At 42.8% G+C, this 24498-nt stretch overlaps 1 protein-coding gene and 1 long non-coding RNA gene across 3 annotated transcripts in view; one reads left to right on the top strand and one right to left on the bottom strand.

The window, feature by feature from the left end:
• STX18 (syntaxin 18) overlaps positions 1-7906 on the bottom strand; it is a 101792-nt gene extending 93886 nt beyond the window's left edge. Inside the window, exon 1 of one of the 2 annotated variants that reach the window (XM_061582864.1) lies at positions 7780-7906. The gene's annotated coding sequence lies outside the window, so the exon portion shown is untranslated. Of the gene's footprint in view, positions 1-3832; positions 3918-7779 lie in introns of those variants that run through there. The other variant, XM_061582865.1, reaches the window with a different exon arrangement.
• Positions 3785-23153, top strand: LOC133363610 (uncharacterized). Its single transcript, XR_009757716.1, has 2 exons — positions 3785-3866; positions 22107-23153. It is a non-coding gene; the product is annotated as an uncharacterized LOC133363610 (long non-coding RNA).
• The last annotated feature ends 1345 nt before the right edge of the window (positions 23154-24498 follow it).

Here is a 24498-nt window from a genome sequence, read left to right as displayed (position 1 = left end):
GTGGACAACCTTCCAGGGGCCATATGCTAGTGGTGGGTAGAACTAAAAGCAAAAATAGTAGAGCAGGGGATGTACAGTATGCCACATTCCACCCATGCAAATATCAGAGATTTCTACATATACACCAGCAACGAGGCATTATTACGGTTGAAGGACACATTCCTACCAGGCAAAACCACCCCAGGGGCTGTGGAGCAAGGTACTGAGAAGTGTGGCCTGCAGAAGAGGCATAGCCAGAGAGAACCTTGAGGGTTAGAAAGAGAGGCCTGGGGGCCTATATTCAGCCCCCAGGCCTGATGTTTTCCACCCCTGACTTAGGAGGACCCACTGCTGCTGACTTCTTGATAGCACCTTCAGCCTTCACTGGCCATAGCTACACAACACTTACCTAGGTCAGGTCTTATCAGTATTGGGAAGGCTGCCATGTTAAATTTTTCAGAATGTAATACTCTGGACATCCAGGGCATTGCGTTCTGGGAAATTTTACATGACAGCTGCTATCAAAGCCTGCTAAAGAGTGGTATGGAAGCCCAAGCAGCAGTGGCATGAGAAGGCCCATCAGCAGATACTGTGATGATGTTCTCTAAACCTGGCTAAAAGGTATCCGTCTGGCCACTGTTGGAAATGGATTCAACCTCTGGCATGGCAGTTCTTATGACGATGCTTGCAAGCAGACTGTTCTCTGTTGTCTGTCACTCTGATTTGTCTTCAGATTGTATAAATATTGCCTTATTTATTTATTTATTTATTATTTAATTTGTATCCCACCCTTCCTCCCAGCAGGAGCCCAGGGCAGCAAACAAAGCCCTAAAAACACTTTAAAACATCATAAAAACAGATCTTAAAATACATTAAAACAAAGCAGCGTTAAAAACATTTTTTAAAAAACAACTTTAAAAAAGGGTTAAAACATTAAAAAACAGGGAGGGAATTCCACAGGGTAGGTCCTGTCACACTAAAGATCCGTTTCCTATACAGTATTGTGCAGAACGAACCTCCTCATAAGATGGTATCTGCAGGAGGCCCTCACCTGCAGAGCGCAGTGATTGACTGGGTATATAAGGGCTAAGACGGTCTTTCAGGTACCCTGGTCCCGAGCTGTATAAGGCTTTGTACACCAAAACTAGAACCTTGAACTTGGCCCAGTAGCAAATGGGCAGCCATTGTCTTGCCCCTTATATACCCAGTCGATCACTGCAGTCTGCAGGTAAGGGCCTCCTACAGATACCATCTTATCAGGAGGTCCATTCTGCACAATATAGGAAGCGGACCTTTTGTGTTGTGGCACTGACACTTTGGAATTCCCTCCCCCTAAATGTTAGACAGGTACCATCTCTGTTATCTTTTCAGGGCCTATTGAAGACCTTCCCCTTTCAACAAGCCTTTTAAATAGAGACCTTATCCCAGTCTGCGTGTATGCTGGAAATGCTTTTTAAGATGTTTTTAAAGTTGTTTTTTTTAAAATATGTTTTAAAATGTTTTGTTTTACTATGTTTTAAAGTCTTTTGTTTTTAAGATGTTTTAAAGTGCTTTTAGGATATTTGTCATTCTTATATAATTACTAAGCCAATGTTAACCCAACTTGATATATGAAGGGAAATTTTGCACAGATCTGTGATGCTTGCAGATATACTTTGCATATCCAGCTATCACGTTCCCAGAAACCAGCAGTAATGAGAGAGACTACAGAAACACTTACTAAGGAGCTGTATTGTGTTCCTGACTCTGAGCCTGATGGTCAGGGAACCCCCTGAATCAAAGGCTAGTAGGCAGAGGCCTACTGAACCAGCTCCTACAGCATCGGGCCCATAGGACCAGAGTCAGTACCCTCGCTAGTGCTTTCCCCTGGGCCCAAGAAACCAAGTCCCTGTCAAACTACTTCACTAGCTCAATCGTGCAGAAGCGCAGCAGATAGGAATAGTGCCCATCTTCAGTCCACAGAGTTGGCCCTTTAAGGACTTTAGTTCTGATAAAGGGAGCAGAGCGTAGGTGAGATGGACTTGAGACAGTTCAGAAGGCCTCAATTCACTTGCAACATTTGTTGAAGCAGGTTGCTCACTTGAAGCTCTCTGTGGTGCTTTGATTACTGACGTGCCTTTCTCTGTGGGTTCCTCCATGGAACTAGAACAGGACACTTATTGAAGCTAAAGTTTCTCTTGGAAGAATTCCCATCAGATCATCAATTCTCTAAAGTGTGTGTGTGTGTGTGTACATGTGCAGAGTCTTTTGCACCTTTGCCTGTTCTCCTACAAAGAAGTGTCTGTTGGTGTTGCAAATTTAAGTAAGTGTATATGAGTTATTTGAGGGAACATTAGCTCTTCAGCCATAGCTCTTATCTGCCTATCCTCCACAAAATTGTAGGTCACCCCCTGAACTTTACAGGGTAGTGAAAAGTATGTGTGCCTGGATGGTTTATATAAGGCATTGATAGTGAACATGGTGCCCTCCAAATATTGTGGACTACAGCTCCCATCATCCTTGACCACCCCTGTGGCAGGGGCAGGTGAGAGTTGTAGTGCACATAGGGTTGCCAGGTTCATGGCCTGAGACTAATCCTGTATCTTTAGGAGAAGAGAAAGTCAGCCAAGTGCAGGTGTTCTTGCAACCCTGTAATGAGAAAAACAACTTTTAAAGATACAGAAGACCTCTTCGTTGTCAGGCCCGGACTGTTGTGCAGGGGGAAGGGAGAATTCCTCCTTGTGGTTTTTCCTATTACAAGGTTGCAAGAACACCTGCACTTGGCTGACTTTCTCTTCTCCTAAAGATACAGAATCAGTCTCAGGCCACGAACCTGGCAACCCTAAGTGCACAGTATCTAGAGGCCATCATGTTGACTACCCTATAGAAGGGTTTAAATGCATCTTTTGTATTATAAATTATGTGCACCATTTCTGATAGTTATTTTATTTATGTTTTTATTTAAATTTTATATCCCCCCTTCCTCCCAAGGAAATATCTTGGATAGTTGACTATCTAGGAAGCTCCCAGTTTGAATTGTAGCTGATCCTAACAATAATTGCCCTAGTTTGTGATATGGAAGCTAAAATGGTAGTGACTTTGAAAGCATCCCCATCCCCATAGTTTTTCAGTTTGTGCTTTTGAAGATTCAATGTTGATCATAATATTTTTAGGTATAAAATCTCTCCTTTATATTATTTCCAACAGGATCCCCCCATACCTTATATATCGAAGGCACCACTTATACATCCCCACTGCACCAAGTCATTCTAAATATTTCCATATTAGCAGTAGCTGAGACAAACAGTTTATCCTATGGCACAAACAGACCAGGAGACTGACATTGAAAAGTCAAACAATTGTTATTAAAACATTTATAGTATTTATTTTGTATATTTGTATGCCATTTTTATCACCAGGTGACCTCAAAGCAGCTTCCATAGCAAGAATACAATATTTTTTAAAAAAAATCAGAACATAATAAAAAATCTTCAATAGTATCAAATAACAGCACAAAATATCAGAAAAGGCTCAAATCTCAAATCAGCTTAAACATAGTCTGGTGTCCAAAAGCAAACAAATACATTTTTAGCACGCAATAGAGCCCCATCATTGTTACAACTGTCCATATCTGAAAGAGGAAAATGTTTTGCCATTAGGACACCACTATAGAGAAGACCCTTCTCCATGATCTTCTCTGGAGAAAATGATGTAGCCACCCATCTGGTGATAGACTTCTTTCAGGCATTCTGATGAGCACACAACAGCAGCAACCCAGAGAAACCTTATAAGCATAAGCACTTACTAGCACCAAACAGGCAATGTCCTTTGGCCACTGATTTCTACAAGTAAATAACTTCTTGTTGGACAGTACCTTGAGCTGCAGGTGGACACAATTCTGCTGTCAGGTAGGCACCCATAGGATGTGATGGTTATCAGGGTCCTCTTGATAATATCAGATAATAGGATTATTTAGTTAGATGCTAAATTAAGGCTTTGACATTTGCTTTATAATGTTACCTTTTTAAAGTAACTTATCCCGTTCCTCACATCAGATATCTTCCCTATTCTAAGCCAATTGCCCTTGTCTTCTCCCTAGTTAACACAAAGGTTTTTTCACAGGACTTAACCTAAAGTCTTTCCTTTGGTCAGGGACTCATTTCTTCATGTGAACCAGAGACAAACTTTAGGTTTCAGCCTTATGTTCTTGACTTCTCCTTCATTGGACAATCATTCCTTGCTGCTGTTAGGACCCAGCTCCTTCATCTCCCAGCTCCAGGATGATTCATATAATGCTGTGCCTACCTTTTTAAACACTTCAGCCTGACCCCTCTAACCAAAAGGCTGCAATCCAATACATACTTACCTGGGAGTAAGTCCCATTGAACCTAATGGAGCTTACTTCTGAGTAGACATGCTGCGTTGCACTGCAAGAGTTACTCTCTGACTGCTCATTGATTTTTAACTACGGCCCAGTGAGTTCAAATGGAATGTTCACTAAAGGATTTATCACAACTTGATCTTTATATTCTAATGTCTCATTTAAAATCAATGGTCTCCAATGTCAGCTAACATAATGGAACACTTCTCAAGGCACATAGTCACCTTCTTAGTCACTGTATCAGTGTAGCTGTTCCTTAACAGACTGCCAACTGTAGAGTTCCTATACATTATATTCCTTAGGCCTCAGTTATAGAGGTGACCTGCCAACCTTTTACCCTCATTTAACTTTTCACAAACCAAACAGTTTATATAATGCCATGTTTTGACATATAAAGTTACACCATATTTATGTAACTTGTATTTCAGAATTTCGCTGTTTCTCTACAGTGTTATAATGGTATAAAACTTTTTCATTTAAGTAGCATTTTGCTAATTTTTAAAGATAAAGCAACTGGAAAAATGTTTTAGTGTTCATTAAAAGATGAATTTTAAAAATTAGTGGGGTGATAAAAATGGTTCATAGTGATAGTGAATGTTTGCTGAGCTGTGATAGGTTCATCTGCCCAAAACATTGCTGTCCATGTGAAAACCACACCTCTTAAAAATGTGGCAAAGTAGTGCTAAGTACATCTATACCTATGGATAACTCTTCCATCGTTTGCCAAAAAAAATAGGACTTTCTCTGGTCTGAGGTAGGAAAAACAGAATAACCACAGGGAAAATTCAGGGACAATATTGGATGATGGTGATGTGGGTGTGTTCTGTAAAAACTGAGTGAATGAAGCATAACAGTTCAGTACAAGGGGGCCCATTCAGGCAACTCAGAAGGGTACCATAGTCTGTGGTATCAAAAGCCACTGAGAAGACTTGACTGGGATGGAATCTTCTGATCCATCTTAAGCATGCACAAATTGGATATACTGTAAAGGGTCAGATTCCAAAGGGATAGTCATGTTAATTTCTTGCAGCAAAACAGAGTTCTTTGGCACCTGAAAATTAACATGGTTATTATGCAGTGTATTGTATCTCTGCCTTCAGAATGCTTCATTCCTCTCTTAGTCCCACTTTACAAAACAGTTCTTCATCACCACGGAACTCATACAATCAACATCATCACTGTCCACAAAACATTTGTCATTCTTTAAGGTACCATTAGCCTTTTTGATTTTGCAGCTATTAAAGATAAATCCAAGTACATTTTCCAGAAAAGGTACATGCTTTCCTACTTGGCTTCAAGAGTTTTATGAAAAACACCTCTTTTGAGTGAAATTAAAATCTTATTGACCTAGTTCCATGTAACACTAAGCCAGACCACTGCTAAGTGTGAACATGCAAGCATGTGGGTACACAAAGGAAAACCATGGTCGCTTTGCTTCTTTTCTCTGGTCCTGCTGTGCTATGCTACCTGGAGCTAAGTGTTTTATTTATTTATTCAATTTGTATCCCGCCCTTCCTCCCAGCAGGAGCCCAGGGCGGCAAACAAAGCACTAAAACACTTTAAAACATCATAAAAACAGATCTTAAAATACATTAAAACAAAACAGCATTAAAAACATTTTTTTAAATAAACTTTTAAAAAGGGTTAAAAACATTATTAAAAAACATATTAAACAATTCTGACACAGATGCAGACTGGGATAGGTCTCAACTTAAAAGGCTTGTTGAAAGAGGAAAGTCTTCAAAAAGCACTGAAAAGATAGCAGAGATGGCGCCTGCCTAATATATGTCTGAATAATTGTTTTTTTCACTCCAAACCATGAACTGTAGCCAAGGTTTATTCTTAGTTTACCACTCATGGTATGTCTACGGGAGATCACAAGCTCAGATTTGGACGTAACACTAATTCAAACCATGACTTAGCTCTGGGTAGCAGCAGGATTGGGGAAGGAGCAAAGCTAAAACAACTTTTCCTGTGAGTACCCGCATACAGTAGGGCCCCACTCATACGGCGGGTTACGTTCCAGACCCCACTGATAAGCAAAAACCGCTGTAAAGCAGAACCCATTGAATAGAATGGTGTGCGATGCTTGAAAACCGCTGTAAAAGTGGAACAAGCGTCGTATCAGTGGGGCTTTAGTCTAATTGCATCTAATTGAGACCGCTGTATTACCTAATCGCTGAAAAGCAAAGCACTGTAAAGCGGGGCCCTACTGTACTCACACATTCACATTTAGCCATGGTCTGGCTTAGTGTTATGTGAACGCACATGTTTTCTGCAAAAATGAAGTTGGGAGCAGTGCTTTCAGGATTTTGTAAAAGACTGAAGATTAATCCAAGCAGACAATAGGTACTTGGGTGAAACGGAGGATCATGCAGTTCATATTAATTTACTGAAAATATATGTTTTAAATGTTTGTAGCCAGAACACTACAGTAGCACCAGTGCTTTTAGATTATAATGGTAGTACAATGCCAAAATCCTGTTTGCCTTATCTTATCAACCACAAATGCATTTCTGGTCTGTAAAAAAAAAAAGGTTTTCTTTAAAAAATTTAAAAGGTTACAGAGTAAATGGTCCACCTTATTAGGTACATAATACTTTCAGCGTCCCTTGCTCTTATACGGATAGATGGCTTTGAAGACTGTAGCTGCTTTAAGAAGTGCTTTTTGAAACTTGTGCCCAGATGTATTTGAACTTGATCTTGGCTTCCTGTGTACAGTAACTGCATTTACTTAGAGGTGGTTTGCACTTCCACAGGTACCTTGTTTGAAAGTTTAAAGCTTAGTCTTGAAGAGAGAGGTTCAGGGAGTACATGCTATAGTTTCCTTTATAATGGATTTTAAAAAAGCCTACCCTTGAAATTTAAGATTTTCAGCTTGGACTATATTTCTACAACACACATCTACACACAATGAACTACATTCTTTTCTCCCAAAGCACTGCAGGTAGAAGTATAACGTATATCCCCAGAGAACTCTGCTACAATATTGTAGTGACATCCATAGATGCACAAAAGTCATGACTCAGACCAGCTAAAGCAGTTTTCTTTTTGTACATTCTTACTGGAACAAGCATAATTTGGCCTGGTTCTGTAATAAAATGATATTCAATACATTTTATTTGTTCCATATTTTTCTGGCATAGGAAGAGCATCAGCTTGCATGTGTTGAATTCTAATGCTGAAGACTTCTTTTTGAGGCAGTTTGCTTATACTGCTTGTTTGCAATCAAGGCATGTCAACAAAAGAAATATTTGGAAATTGTTGGGTTGTTTAACTAAGCAGTATCAGACACATTCACTGGCCCACATTCAAAATAAACTCGGTGACTATGGATGTGAAAAAAATACTCCTTAAATTTGGGGGAAATTGGCAAGCTGTGTTAATCAAGCTCCCTGAAAATATGTGCAGAGCATGTAAGTAGAAAGATATTTCATTACCTTAGTAGTAAGTCTCTGGGGCACGATCCACCATATCCTCACTGAATGCTCTGATGCAGTTCAATAGGGTATGCTGTGCTTTTTGAGAACCCCTCTTTATATCAAGGAGGTTTGCACAAAAGATCTTCACAGAAGACTGCCCCCCTTGTTTTGTAAATAGAACATGCATATCGTAATGATTAATTTATAAAGTTCCTAAAACTTACAAAGCATTAAATGTCAGTACTGAACACTGATTAAAAACAATCCCTTTCACAATCTAAAAGGTACAGCGCAAAAAGGAAATAAGAAGGGAGGGAAGAGGAAAACAAGCAAATTGAGTTCTTTAAAAGTTCTTACAATGTCAAAATTCAAAGGAAACAGTTCAGGGAGGGGAGGAGCTGGACAGCAGATGATCAAGTGGATACTGATTCCCATGTGCCTATATTGCAACCAGGTGGAATACTAGCTAAAAGTGATGATTGAAAGAGAGGAGCCAAAGGCAGCTGGCCTCTTAACACAACCAATGCAGTTAGCATCACTGTTCCATCTCTCCCTCTGCTGCAGCCTAGTGGAATGTCTGCTGCTAGATGGCAGCTGAGAGTGGGGAGGAGCCTAACAGCATCTAGTTCCTCAGTTGCAGTGCTTGGAACTAACTAGTTACAAGTAACGAATTACTTGTAATTCATTACATTTTTGAGTAACGAGTGGGTAATTCCTTTACATTTTGATTGTAACAGAACTAGGAGTAATTTCACTACTTTTGTGGAGTAATTGTAACGTTTCCAGAATTACTTTTGGGCATTACGGGGGGGGGGGGGAGCAGGGGAAGTCTTCTGCTCCTCTGATTTGTGGATGAAAATCATGTGCCTCAAACTGGGCTTCTGTGCAGTGTTGCTCTTTCCTCATGCTCTGTGGATGGGTTGGAGGCGACGAAGGAGGAGGCAGAGAGTGAGACGGGGTGGAGTGGAGAAAACAATTATTTTTAAAAAATGGATAGTGGTGCTGAAGAATGGAGGGAAAAAGGATCCGGAGGTTAAGAACATGGATAAAAGAGGAAAAGGAGGCAGCAGCAGAATGGAGATAAAGAACTTTGGAGGTGAAAGATGACAATGTGTGTGTGTGTGAATACTGTGTTTGCACTTGGCACACAAAGTGGCCTCCACCACCCTCTCTGGCTACTGTGCTGCATTTGCAGTATTTTAACTTTTTTTGTATCTCGGGAAAATGTGTGCTTGAGTGAGTGTCCCTTAGTTGGTGGCAGGGCAGGGTCTGGGAGGTGGTTAAGTGAGAGAGATTATGCTGGCTGGCTGAGTGGGGGGGGATTGCTCTTGGTTTGGAGTGCAAAGATCTGAGTAGTGGCCTCTGCCTCCCTCCCCACCAGCGGAGAGACCACCATTGCTATCTTATGAATAAAAATAATTATTCTACTACCTCTGTATGTGTTTGTTTATTTTTAGATGTGCAGCAGCAAAGGCCAGCACCTTGTAGGCATTTTCAAAGTAACTGAAACGTAATTGTAGTGATTACTTTGGAGGAAAAGTAAAGTAATCAGTTACTTTCAGAGCAATTGTAATGGTAATTACTACTTTTTTGGACCATGTAACTTTAACTGTAATTTATTACTTTTTAAAAGTAATCATAGAATCATAGAGTTGGAAGGGGCCTTGTAGGCCATCGAGTACAACCCCCTGCTTACAGTAGGAAATCCACAGCTAGAGCATCTCCTGCAGATAGCTGTCCAGCCTCTGCTTGAAGACATCCAGTGAAGGGGATCCCACCACCTCCCTAGGCAGTCGGTTGCATTGCCGAACCGCCCTTACTGTCAAGAAGTTCCTTCTAATGTCCAATCTGAATCTATGCTCCTGCAACTTAAAACCATTAGACCTAGTCCTACCCTCTGGGGCAGCAGTGAACAAATCTGTACCCTCCTCTATGTGACAGCCCTTCAGGTACTTAAAGAGTGTAATCATGTCACCCCTCAGCCTTCTCTTCACCAGACTGAACATGCCAAGTTCCTTCAACCTTTCCTCATAAGACTTGTTCTCCATACCGGCTATCATCCTCGTCGCCCTCTTCTGAACCCACTCTAACTTGTCTATATCTTTCTTAAAATGAGGCGCCCAGAACTGAACACAGTATTCCAGATGAGGCCTGACTAATGCAGAATATAGTGGGACTATTACTTCCCTCGACCTGGAAACTATAGCTCTGTTTATGCAGCCCAAAACCGCGTTTGCCTTTTTTGCCGCAGCATCACACTGCTGGGTCATGTTCAACTTGTGATCCACTACAATTCCAAGGTCCTTCTCACACGCACTACTGCTAAGCTGGGTATTTCCCATCCTGTACCCGTGCATTTTGTTTTTGTGGCCTAAATGCAGAATCCTGCATTTGTCTTTATTGAATGTCATTTTATTAATTTCAGCCCAATTTTCTAGTCTATCCAGGTCCCTTTGGATTTTATTCCTGTCTTCCATTGTGTTAGCTATCGCTCCCAGTTTCGTATCATCCGCAAACTTCATAAGGCTTCCCTCCACCCTGTCATCTAAGTCATTGATAAAAATGTTGAAGAGTATCGGCCCCAGGACAGAACCCTGTGGCACTCCACTCGAAACCTCCTTCCAGTCCGAAGCAGAGCCACCGACGACCACTCTTTGAGTACCGTTTTCCAACCAGTTGTGAATCCACCTGACAGTATTTCCATGTAGTCCGCATTTGACGAGTTTGCTAATCAAAAGGTCATGGAGGACTTTGTCAAACGCTTTGCTGAAATCTAGATAGATGACATCTACAGCATTTCCACCATCTACTAAGCTAGTGACCCGATCAAAAAAAGAGATGAGATTAGTTTGACAGGATTTTTTCTTGACAAGCCCATGCTGGCTCCTTCTAATCACAGCATTGTCATCTAGATAGTTGCCAATGCACTCTTTTATTATCCGTTCTAATATCTTTCCCGGTATTGAAGTCAGACTGACCGGCCTGTAATTCCCCGGATCTTCTTTTTTTCCCTTCCAAGCTCTGCTCAGTTGAGCTGTAGAGTAGTTGCCTCTCATCTTGAGAATGTCTGAAACAAATATGTGGCATTAATTATTATGCTTTATTATTGCTTTTCATTGAACTCCACTACCCAGCCCTATACAAGCAAATTCATGCACCCAAACGTAATAAAATCTAATTTAAAGTGTGTTGCTTAAAAAGAAATTGCTGTGGTATCTCAGAAGTAATTAGTGACTGGAAAAATGATTTTGGGCAAAACTGCATCCATGGTTGAGCATGATTCAGTTCTTAATTTTTAAAATTATTATATCCTACCTTTCTTTTGGGAAGCTCAGAGCAGCTTACATGGGGTAGCCAGGACTGACTGGATTGCAACATGCTCATCTTTAGCAATATAGCACTAGTACAGTGTTTTAAGACTATTTTCTCTAATTACATTGGAGAGTGAACTATGGGTTGGCTTTGTTCAGTGGACAGTGGACAATGGATGCTGCCTGCTCTACTAGTATCAATGATCATGAACTTTAAATATTTAGCTTTTAATGTGGGAAAAGAAAAAGTGTTCAAAGGCCAAACTCTTTTATGTGCAGGCTCTTTATATGCCTTCAGGAAAGACTTAGTCTGAATAAAAATCAACTGAGGATGTCAGTTTCCAAGAATAAAAGGAAGTTAAACATCAACAGAAAATGTAATTATAGCTACTCTAAATTTTGGCACTTTCAGTGGTGACCAAGCTTTGGAAGGGGGTAAAAAAGATGAGATTGGTTTTTTTGATCTTCTTTCCTCTGATACAGAGATTGAACTCACTAGCAACGCAGTGTGGGTTTCACTCAAACATGTGCCATATTCTCTTCTAACACAAATGACTTTCCTTGTACATTCCATGTTTTTCCCCTCTTCCCCCCCCTTTTTTTAACATGACCAGAAATATCTTTAGATTTCACAAGACAAGGTAGCCTTTTGTAGTGATGGCTGTAACAGAAGGAAGAGGCAAGCTTAATAGGACAAAAGCAACATGAAAAAGATGAAATCTAAGAGCAGGAATACAGGTGTGTGGCAAGAGTGTTAAAGTATACATAGGTCAAATTATAAGTGTCAGTGATGGTGAAACAAATGGAAGAGATCAAAAGGGAGGCCAAAATTGTATTTAAAAGGAGATAACTTCATGTGGCTGGAGAATAACTGGGTAAAAACACATTTTGATAAGGGGTACATAATCAGCAGTTTAATTTCTTCTTACAAGTGTGAATGAATAAAAACAGGACAGATGTCTTAAAAGACATTGTGTGAGCTACTGCAGCACAAATCATTTGCTTCTTCAAGAGAATTCTTAAAAAATAAAATTACATTCATTTTGTGCTTGCAGATTTTCATGCAATACATGGGTTGAGATAGCATCAGGCCTGCAGAACATGTGACCCACCAAGATAACATACCCCACAAGCTATGCATGGTGGCCTCTCAAGAGCTGCCTGGGACTACAGAAACAGTTGTCAAGCACAATACGCAGCTAGTGGGCCTTACTTTGCTTGATAAGTTACAACTTGTACAAGACTGGTTAAGTTCAAGGGTGTGTTAACTGTGACCTAGACTTGCTTCTTGGGCTGCAATCCTATTCAGGGTAATTCCATAAAACTGTCAACCTACAAACTCATTTTTCATTTTCATATATAATTAACATGTTCTATTATCATTTTAAAGAAAATTTTCCAAAGTTTTGTTATCTGGCAATAGTTTTTTCAAAATGGTACTTTAAAAGTGAGTAAAACAACCAGAAATGTAGCATGCAAGATTACTCAGAATTTGTTTTTTTCCTAATCTTCAGTTAGAGACCACTCTAAGAAAATAGACAATGTTAATGACCCTTTATTGTATTAATAGTTTTGCTTTTGGTAAACTGAGAAGAAATATTATGTTAGGAACAAAATCAGATAAACTTACAACAATAAAACTTACATTGCCTGAGTGTGTTATGTTGGTCACAAAAACATACTTTTTTAACCTCAACAAATGAAAAGAAAATTCTGTAAGTTTTAACCTTATTCTCTTCTTTGGGTTTGTTAGTATTTACAAAAATGTGATATGATATTACCTGGAATGTGTTTCACATGCAGCAGTTATTGTGACCAACATAACACCACAATGTGCAACTCACATAGCATAAATGTGTTGTCATGTGTGCATATAAATCTCTTTTAAGGAGTGTCAGAATTCCTTCCCTACACATTTAATAATTATCAGGCCTATTATTTGTACCATAACATCAATGTAGGGTACTGTTTTGTTTTTGTTAAAGTTAGCCCCCTGCCCTCAAGAAGCTTACAATCCGAAAGAAGTAAAATAAGGGAAGGGTGGACATACATTATTGCTTTTAGAATAAAGATAATATAATTATGTTAATATTAGTAATTAGATAACTTTATAGATTAATTATCAGTAAACTTCAACCTGGGTGTGGTTTAGAAAAATGCAGAATTGATATTTCTCTACTAGACCACCACCCCCTTTCTTGAAGCATGTAGAAGCTTCTAGCAGCTTCCTCTCAGATGTATCAAGGAGGTGGTTGTTATGTGCCTTCAAGCTGATTACAGATCATGAACTGGATGAATTGATGTTATGACTTGTTGATTTGTATATTGATTTATGTATTTTGCATTGTTGTACGTCAGCTAGAGTGTCCGTTAACTCGGACAGATAGGCGACTAACAAATAAAATTTTATTATTATTATTATTATTATTATTATTATAGTTGTATCGAAAATCAGAGTAAAGCTAAAGAAAACCAACAAAGCAATCATAATGCCAAAATACAATTTAAATAACATCCCAGAAGCATATAAAGATCAAATAAGGAACAGGTTTGAGGCTTTAAACTTAGTTGACAGAGAACCAGAAGAACTATGGAATGAAATCAGAGAAGAATGCAAAAAGACAATACTTCTAGTTAAAAAGAGAGAAAGACCTCAATGGATGACTGAAGAAACTCTTAAAATGGTTAAAGAGAGAAGGAAAGCAAAAGGAGATAGAAACACAGTCAGAACCCTAAATGCAACAATACAGCGACTAGTACATAGGGACAAAGAGAACTATTACAATAGATACTGTATAGAAATAGAACAGGACAACAAAAAGGGTAGAATAGAACAAGAGCCCTGTTCCAAAAGATTACAGAAATGAAAGGGAAATTTAAACCAAGAGTAGGGATTGTCATGGCCCCGTCAGAGGACTCCTCAGATGAGGATGACTCGGGAGTAACAGCAGCAGACCCAGGAGCAGCAGGAGACACGGAGGAGCCTCCTGAGAATCCAGCTCCTTCTGCCCCTCAGCTGCAGAGCACCCCAGGGACAGCAGAGGCCCTGCAGCCAGACACAGACAGTGAACAGGATACTCCCCCCTCACCTGCAGAACGTAGACAGCAGAAGGTCAGGCAGAAGAGAGGCAGGCCTATCTCCTTAAGGCCCAAACGCTGAGGGCTCACACCTGCTGTCCATCCTGCTCTTTATAAGGCACACCTTGGCTGCAGCTTGTTGCTGACTGCAACGTCAGGTGTGGCTTTGTGTAGACCTAGTTTCCCTGCAGCATCTCTTTGACTGACCTCCTTGGCAATTGATCCTGGACCTCCACTGACCTCGCTTCTGGACTTCTGACTCGGCAAGTACGCTTCGGATAGGCCTGGCAGATTTACAACCCGACTGCTGGCTAAGGACTTTCCTTCCCTGCCAAAGACCCAGGAATTTCCAGCCCCCCCTGACACTGCTGCTGCAGTGTAGAGCTGACAGTTTGCAGTCAGCCCAAACAAAGCAGGCAAACAAGGGAGTGGGGGAAGTGCTGACCATGGAGCAACTCCAGCAGGAAAACTTGCTCCTGCGCTCACAAGTAGACCAGCTGTTGTTGGCCGTCCAAGGCTTGCAAACCCAGCTAGCAGCAGCCCCACCTCCTCTCCCTACAGGGAGAGCCAAGTGCCCTGTGACTCTCCCAGAGAAATTTACTGGGGCTTCCGACCAGCTCCCAGCCTTCTTGGCCCAGGCCCAGCTCTTCATGGAGTTACGACCAGAGGCCTTCCCAGATGATAAGACCCGGGTGGGATTCTTGATTAACCTGTGCACTGGGGCCGCAGCTAGATGGGCCACGCCCCTACTCCTCGAGCGGAGCCCCGTGCTCAATGACCTAGCCGCCTTCACCAGAGAACTGAAGGCTATGTTCGAGGACCCAGTCCAATCTGCCACAGCCAACCGCTGGATACGCAGGCTGCGGCAAGGCTGACGCCCCTTGGGGGAATATGTAACAGACTTTGTCTATTGCAACAAACTCTGGGCTGGAATAAAGCCGCTCTCATGGACCAGTTTCAGGAGGGGCTGTCGGATGAGCTCCTGGATGAGCTAGCTAGGGTGGAGCGCCCTGGAACCCTGCAAGCCCTCATACGCCTGTGTCTCCAGATTGACGGGAGGCTGGAAAGCAGGCGTGCTGCCAACCAACCCCGGCCAGTCTACAGAGCATCAGCCCCAGTGGCTGGGCCCTTGGAGCCTGTTGGCAAGGACCCTACACCCCCGGCAGAACCGATGCAGCGGGGAGGGGCTCAGCCACGTCTCTGCGGCCGAAAAGCTGCGACGCCGGCAACAGGACCTCTGCCTTTATTGCGGGGCCCCGGGACATTTCGCAGCCCAGTGTTCCGCGAAACGACCCACAGCCCCTGCCTCGGGAAACGCCCATGCCCTGGCCTTCACAGGCCCCTGAGCCGGGGCAACTTCATGGTTCAAGGGGCCTGCCACCTCAGTTCCTCACCGCCCAAGCATCTGACTGTGTTGATCGCACTGACAGTCCCCGGAAGGGGGACCCTACAAGTACCCGCCATGCTGGACTCAGGATCCACCAGCAATTTTATGGATGTGTCCTTTGCCAAGCTCCACCGGGTTCCTAGTCAACCCATTCACCGCCCCCTCCTGGTGGAGACTATTGATGGCCGGCTTCTCGCCTCGGGCCCTGTAGTACAGGAGACAGTGCCGCTCAACATGGCCCTGGGGGAGCACGAGGAAAGCCTCCAGTTCTACCTGGCTGCCGCACCCCACTTCCCGGTCGTGCTGGGCCTGGCATGGCTCCAGCGGCATGACCCCATCATCCAGTGGTCCATGGGCTGACTGACCCTCGGATCCCCCTATTGCCAAGCCAACTGCTGGAGGCCGAAGGAGCGCATCCTGATGACCCAGGAGGCAAGCTCCGTGCCCGAGGCCTTACCGGACCAGTACCGGGAGTTTGCGGATGTGTTTGGGAAGCAAGAGGCAGACCAGTTGCCGCCCCATCGTCCTTACGACTGTCCCATTGATCTGCTCCCCGGAGCCAAGATTCCCGTGGGCGGCTTTATTCCCTGTCAGAACCCGAACTGGCAGCCCTCAGAGAGTTCCTCGACAAGAACCTGCGCCGAGGGTTCATTCGCCCTTCCACGTCCCCTGCAGCCACCCCTGTCCTCTTTGTCAAAAAGAAATGTGGGGAACTCCGGCTGTGCAATGACTACCGCGCCCTCAACCAGATTACAGTTCGGAATCGCTACCCTCTGCCCCTGATCCCAGAACTGTTAGAGCGGCTGCGGGGCGCTCGCATTTTCACCAAACTAGACCTGAGAGGGGCCTACAACCTGGTGCGTATGCGGGAGGGCGATGAGTGGAAGATGGCCTTCCGCACCCGTTATGGGCACTTTGAGTACACCGTGATGCCATTTGGCTTGTGCAACGCCCCTGCCATCTTCCAGCACTTCATGAACGACATCTTCCGGGACCTCCTAGACAGCTTCCTGGTGATCTACTTGGATGACATCCTGATCTACTCGCGGAACCCCTCGGAACATAAGGAGCATGTTCGAGCGGTGGTGCAGCACCTGCGGGAGCACCGCCTCTTCGCCAAGCTCGAAAAATGCGCCTTTGACCTCATGACCGTGGATTTCCTAGGCCATCGGATCTCGCCCTCGGGTATCCAGATGGACCCCGCCAAAATTGAGACCATCCTCCACTGGGCAGCTCCGCGAAGCCCCAAAGATGTGCAGCGCTTCTTGGGCTTCGTCAACTATTACCGCCGGTTCATCTCCCACTTCTCCGAACTCACCACGCCCATCTCAGACCTGCTTCGAGGCAAAGAGAAGTTTGTTTGGACCGAGGCCGCTCAACAGGCCTTCCGGCGCCTCCAACACGCCTTTACATCTGAACCCATCCTCCAGCAACCCGACCCTACCCGACCTTACATAGTGGAGGCCGATGCATCGGATAAGGCAGTGGCAGCGGTCCTACTTCAGCCGGTGGGGAGCAAGCAGTCCCTGCTCCCCTGTGCGTTCCATTCCCGGAAACAACGCTTCGGAACAGAACTACACCATTTGGGAGGAGTTACTGGCCATCAAAGTAGCCTTCGAGACCTGGCGTCATCTCCTGGAAGGGGCACGCCATCCGGTCCAGGTACGAACAGACCACCGAAACCTGGAGCACCTGCAAAGCGCCCAACGGCTGAACCAACGCCAGATCCGGTGGTCCCTGTTTTTCTCCTGGTTCCAGTTCACGGTCACCTACCTCCCTGGCCACCGAAACACCCTAGCAGACGCGCTCTCTCGCAAGCCAGAATACCGAGCCGAGCAGGTCGATCGCCCCCTTCGCCCAATTCTTCGCCCAGAGAACTTTGCCGCTACCCACCAGCCACAACGCCTCCTGGACCGGGTGCAGGAACAGCAGCAAAAGGACCCCTACGCCCTAGCCCAGCAGCGAGAGCTCCAGTCAGGGATGCCCGCCCGGGACAGCCCCTTTTCCTTGCAGCAGGGCCTCTTGTATCACCGGAACCAGTTGTACGTTCCCCCGGGAGCTCTGCAGGGAGAGGTGCTCCACCTCTGCCATGACAGCCAGCCGGCAGGGCATTTTGGAATGTATAAAACCCTCCACCTGGTCCTACGGGATTTCTGGTGGTCCCGGGTCCAAGCGGACGTCAAGGACTATGTAGCGGCCTGTGATACCTGCCAGCAAGCCAAGAGCCACCCCGGCAAGCCCCCGGGGCTCCTGCTCCCACTGCCTACCCCCCCGGGCCCTGGCGCTCGGTCTCCCTGGATTTTATCACGGACTTACCAGCCTCCCGGGGAATGACCACCATCCTCGTAGTCGTAGACCTGTTCACCAAGATGGCCCATTTCCTCCCCTGTGCCGGCCTACCCTCTGCCCCAGAAACTCCGCAACTGTTCTTGACCCAGGTTTTCCGGTTACACGGCCTCCCCGACCACCTGATCTCTGACCGAGGAGCCCAGTTCACCGCCCGGTTCTGGCAGGCCCTGTTTCGGGCCCTGAACGTCCAGATCCACTTGTCCTCCGCCCACCACCCTCAATCAGATGGACAAACAGAACGTACCAACGCCACCGTCGAACAATACCTGCGGTGTTACACCTGCTTCCAACAGGACAATTGGGTGGATCTGTTACCGCTGGCGGAGTTCGCGTAGAATAACTCCGTGCATGCCTCCACACGCCAGACCCCGTTCTTTGCCTCTTACGGCTACCACCCCCGATTCTTCCCCTCAGTGCGACCCCCGTCGCCGGTCCCCGCTGCGGATGTCATGCTGCAGGAGTTGCAAGCCCTGCAGGCAGTCCTGAAGGAGCAGCTGGAGCAGGCCAAGGACGCGTATAAGCACTTTGCTGACCGCCACTGCCAACCAGGCCCGCCGCTGAAGGTAGGCGACCAGGTATGGCTCTCAACCAAATTCCTGCGTTCGCAACGGCCGTCTCACAAGCTGGAGGCTCGGAATGCAGGTCCCTTCCAGATCACCCAGCAAATTAACCCGGTGGCGTTCCGGCTCCAACTCCCTGCCTCCTTCCGCATTCACCCTGTCTTCCATAGATCACTGCTGACTCCCGCTCTCCCGCCTCACCCCTTGGGTAGTCAACCACGGCCCCCACCACCGATACAAGTCAACGGGGAAGAGGAATTCGAAGTGGCACAGATCCTGGACTCCCGGACAGGGATGTTGAATAATCAACAGAGGAGCACACTGACTGACCGAGATGAAATAAAAGGATGATGGAAGCAATACACTGAAGGACTCTATAAAAGAGATGCCAGGATGACAGATTCATTCACGGAGGAACCGTATGATGAAAAACCAGAAATTTTAGAATGCGAGGTGAAAGCTGGTCTTAAAATACTTGGAAGAAACAAATCACCAGGAACAGATGGCATACCAATAGAGTTTCTACAAGCTACTGAAACTGAATCAGTCCACATTTTGACACAAATCTGTCAAGAAATATGGAAAACTGAACAATGGCCCACCGACTGGAAGCGTTCCATATACATCCCAATTCCAAAAAAAGGGGATCCCAGGGAATGAAGTAATTATCGAACTATTGCCTTAATATCCCATGCAAGTAAAGTAATGCTCAAGATTCTACAACAAAGGCTCTTACCATATATGGAGCGAGAAATGCCAGATGTCCAAGCTGGATTTAGAAAGGGAAGAGGTACCAGAGATCATATCGCAAACATACATTGGATAATGGAACGGACCAAGGAATTTCAGAAGAAAATCACCCTGTGCTTCATAGATTACAGCAAAGCCTTTGACTGTGTAGATCATGACAAAGATGGAATACTTTAAAAGAAATGGGGGTGCCACAGCATCTGATTGTCCTGATGCGCAACCTATACTCTGCACAAGAGGCTACTGTAAGGACAGAATATGGAGAAACTGATTGGTTCCCATCAGAAAGGGTGTGACACAGGGGTGTATTTTATCACCCTATTTATTTAATCTGTACCCAGAACATATCATATGGAAAGCAGGATTGGACCAAGAAGGAGGTGTGAAAATTGGAGGGAGACATATCAATAATTTAAGATATGCAGACGATACCATACTACTAGCAGAAACCAGTAATAAAGTAATGACAACAGAAGATTTATGCAACTTTACAGTTGACAATGAGGGCATTGAACTTGTCAAGGATTATCAATACCTTGGCACAATCATTAACCAAAATGGAGACAATAGTCAAGAAATCAGAAGAAGGCTAGGACTGGGGAGGGCAGCTATGAGAGAACTAGAAAAGGTCCTCAAATGCAAAGATGTATCACTGAATCATTCAGCCCATGGTATTTCCGATCTCTATGTATGTATGTGAAAGTTGGACAGTGAAAAAGGCAGATAAGAGAAAAATCAACTCATTTGCAATGTGCTGCTGGAAGAGAGCTTTGTGCATACCATGGGCTGCAAAAAAGACAAATAATTGGATGTTAGAACAAATTAAACCAGAACTATCGCTAGAAGCTAAAATGATGAAACTGAGGCTATCATACTTTGGACACATAATGAGAAGAACATAATTAGAAAAGATAATAATGCTTGGAAAAACAGAAGGAAGTAGAAAAAGAGGAAGGCCAAACAAGAGATGGATTGACTCCATAAAGGAAGCCACAGACCTGAATTTACAAGATCTGAACAGGGTGGTTCATGACAGATGCTCTTGGAGGTCACTGATTCATAGGGTCGCCATAAGTGGTAGTCGATTTGGAGGCACATAACAACAACAAAACAAATGAATCAGCGACCTCCAATAGCATCTGTTATAAACCACCCTGTTCAGATCTTGTAAGTTCAGGTCTGTGGCTTCCTTTATGGAATCAATCCATCTCTTGTTTGGCCTTCCTCTTTTAAATAGGCGGGCTCATCTAGAGATACAAAAATTCACCTCAGGAGCTGAAGGTTTCTTGCCTTACTCATGGAGCAGTATAACCCTATAAAAGGTTGAAGGCAGCCTTGAATGAAAATTGAAAGAATGAAAATTAATTTTTCACATAATTTAAAATAAAGACCACAAACACAGGGAAAAATGCATCTGTGAGAAATGTGATCACCTGGGAAGAAAGCACAGAAACAGAAACAGCCACTGAAATACTGGTGTCAGTTGCCAACTTTGTTATTGCTGAGTTTGAGACAGGGAAATTGAAAAGTTATTGACTAAAATTTGTTGTGAAGTTTTGTTTAATAATTGTTAATATGAAACCCTTTTCTTAAAAACAGGGACTTCTGTGAAATTTTTCTTACCTACAGATGATGATAAACGTTTGGTTGAAAAGAAACGAATCATTAGGGTGTTGACACAGCCAAGTATAAATTCCCATGAGCATTACAACTTCCCACATGGACTTGATATTGGCCTGCAATTTTGAAAGCATAGTAAAGTGTCATATGCACAGAGTCTTGCTTTGGGGGCAATTATTTGTGGGTGTCAATGAATTGTGACATGTTATGTTGGTCACATTAAGTTGGTCATAGGTCATTTGCCAGAAAACCTTTTTTCCACAGTTTCCAATAATCATTATCATAAGTTTGATACTTGCCTATGAAACATTAGCTTTTTATGTATATTGCTGCAGATTGATTTTTTTTTAATTTATATTTAGAGAAAACAGTTATCCACGTCACAGGTAAATCTTGAGGTTGCAGAAATGTTATGTTGGTCACATCTTTTTTAAAAACAATAAAAACAAAGCATTTAAACTATCTGAGACATACTTCTTGATTATTTTTGTAGGGAAGATCAATCCGATTATCACACAAATAGTTTAATGTTAATTGGAGTTCATATAATATTAGTTAAAATACAAAATATTATGCAAAAAAAGCATACAAATATTATGTTGATTACTATGGAATTACCCTGCATACTTTTCTGGGAGTAAGTCTTATTTAATATAGAAGAACTTACTTCCAAGTAAATATGCATAGAATTGTGCTGCATATTCCCCTTCTCCTCAGTCTCCTCCCCTCCACATTTAGCAATTCCACTTTACTTTGTCCTGTCATGGAATGGTACCAAAGCATTTGCCTTTGCATTGTTCCACCTTCAGTTTCTGTCACGCATTCATGAGATTTATATGTAAGTATAAAAACATAGCAAGTATTTCCATTAGAGCATAGTTTCATATTCTCATAAATAAAATAATTATGCACATGATTACAAGCTTCTTTTAAAAAGTGGTGTTTTATTTCCCCCAAAATGGATCCTGCTGCCACTTGTCCTTTACTTGGAAGCATCATTCAAATTTGAAATTGTTCTGCATTTTAAAAACTCAAGACCAGGCTTTCAGTGAAAATTGTGCTTCAATGCACAATTCCAGTGTGCATTGGGCTGCACTGAGGTGCTCTTCAACAAACATATCTAGGCTTGGACCCTTCTCCTTTTATTTCAAAATGCAGAAGATGACACTGTCAAATTTCAATTGTCCTTTCAATTGAAAATAGAAGGGGCAGATGCAGTGATAATAATGAATCTTGTTTTTGTGACTTTAAAATATAAGTTTTAATGAGTATTGTCATTCTTGTGCATAGTTTGTCTAAAGAGGAAAAACCCAGGATGAATAGGAAGAATGGAAAGCTGCAGCAAGAGAAAACTCTGCATGTGCAAACACCAAATTTTATTCCAGAAATTCTCTATGACTAAGGGGAAGACTGGCTGCACAGGATATCAGGCACAGACCAACCACCAAGACTTCCTAAATGAAATGGGGGAAATCATCTATCTGCCTTTACTCTGAGTATGAACAGAAGTGGGAAACAGGCTTCTTTTATCCTGCTGTCAACTCTTCTCAAACATGATTTGCAATTTTTTAGTCCTATAAACACCAGCAAAATCTGTGGACAGTGATAGTGGGGATGATGATGCACAATACAGGCAACAGTGCTTCAATAATATGAGTGTTAAAATCTTCTATTAGCTCTAGCGTTGATTACTTTGTCCAGCAAACCAAATATATCTGCTAATCAAATTTCTAATTTGAATTTTGAAATAAGATGCAGTGTTAGCCCTACTAGCTGATTTTACATTTGCTCTAATTGCTAATGTTGGGCCTAAAAAGGGAAGACTGCTTGCAGGGGTAGAATTGTCAGTGAGTTCTTTCCTCTAAAATAAATGCAGGCTTTCTGTTAGAAACAGGATTAATGTTTGCTTGTACCTCATATTGTTGCCCAGTATAAATAAGCTTGCCAGCTTTCCATAATCAGAGTCGGTGGAGACATCACTAATAGATAATATTTGAACATTAGAATCCTGTCAATATAACGCAAACAGGAAGAAACTGTTGGATGCAAAGGCTAGATCAGAAATAGGAAGTTACTCCTGTTAACTCTGATGTATTACCATAAATGAGTTAATGGCAGTTACATCCTGTTTCTCCTCAAGCCTTCACAATGAACACTTTCTCCCTATTTGTGTTAAAGCAACAGAATCCTAAAATTCATATATAGGGTAGTCATATGGCCATGACACTATATCTTGTGGCACAGTTGTATGCAAATCTACTCAGTTCATGCAACTAATGAAACAGACACTAATATTCCACAAAAGCTTATGCTATAATAAATCTGTTTGCTGTTAAAGTGCTAGAAGATTTTTTGTTGTTTGTTTATTAAGTAAAATGTAAATGTACTGCCTTCAAGTCGATCCTGACTTATGGCGACCCTATGAATAGGGTTTTCATGAGGCTGAGAGGCAGTGACTGGCCCAAGGTCACCCAGTGAGCTTCATGGCTGTGTGGGGATTCGAACCCTGGCCTCCCAGGTCGTAGTCCAACACCTTACAAATAAAGTTCAAATAGGTTATACAGTACACATCGATAGTTACTATAATACAATTACCAAAAAATATTAAAATTCTTACTGTTCTATGCTGAAACCAAATTCTATAGTAGTTACATCAGTGCATCAAAACTGAATACATCTGTTAAGATAATATAACTTACATATTTGCCTTTATAAGAACTTCAGATAATTTCTTTTCAGTCACAAGTTTATCAGTGTGGGCTTTTTTCAGGATAACCTCTGGGGCTCACATCAACATTTTAGCAGAAATCTTCCACGTAAAACATCCAATTAACCAAAGATTTTTATTAATAATATTTTAACATTTGAAGTAAATTTTAGTAAGTATATACAGTATTAGATTAGAAGTGATATTCCTATTTTATAGTTCACAGTCCATAGAAATCTTAGCTTCTTTATAGAATATATTTCCTTCAGTAGTAGAGAAAACAATAAACTTTATTTTTTTTGTTTTAATATCAGAAATTTAAACTCTGTATACAATTGTTCAAGGCTTATCAAAGTGCCAGAGAAATCCCCCCCTCCCAGCAACTTGCCTCTGAAAAACGTCCATTGTTTACCTCAGAAGTGGAACCTCGGGGGGCACATCCAGCTTCCTTCTGTTCACTTTCCCCTATACAGGAGAACTTTGCGGTGGATTGTGCCTTTACTTTCTTTAAATAAAATAATTATTTCCAGTATCCTTTCAAAAGTTTGCAAGGCATATAAAAATGTTAGGAGAAGTGGGGGTAATGCTCTAAACTGCTTGCTCCTGAATTAATTGAATAAAGCTGAAAAGAAACCATCAGTACATGTGTGAGGTCACTAGAGGGAGCTAAAACAAAAAGCAAGTAAACATCCAAAATGAGTAGGCAGTTTTGTAAACCTTCAGGAGAGCCTTGTCTTGCTGACTGCATTCCCTATAGCCCAAGAATCTGAGTTCTCTGATTCATTGAAACGTTTCTCAAAGGAAAGTAAAATTGCTTTAAAACTTCTTTTTACAAATAGTTGTGCAACTGGCCTTTCCCAACCAGTGTGCCTCCAGATGTTGTTGGACCACAACTCCCATCAGCCTCAGCCAGCATTGCCAATGCTCAGGAAAGATAGGAATTGTGGTCGAACAACATCTGGAGACACACTGGTT

This window comes from Rhineura floridana, chromosome 9 (assembly GCF_030035675.1).
Source record: "Rhineura floridana isolate rRhiFlo1 chromosome 9, rRhiFlo1.hap2, whole genome shotgun sequence".
Classification (NCBI taxonomy): domain Eukaryota; kingdom Metazoa; phylum Chordata; class Lepidosauria; order Squamata; family Rhineuridae; genus Rhineura; species Rhineura floridana.
The sequence above is the reverse complement of the archived record's forward strand: the minus strand, read 5'-3'. Positions and strand labels throughout refer to the sequence as shown.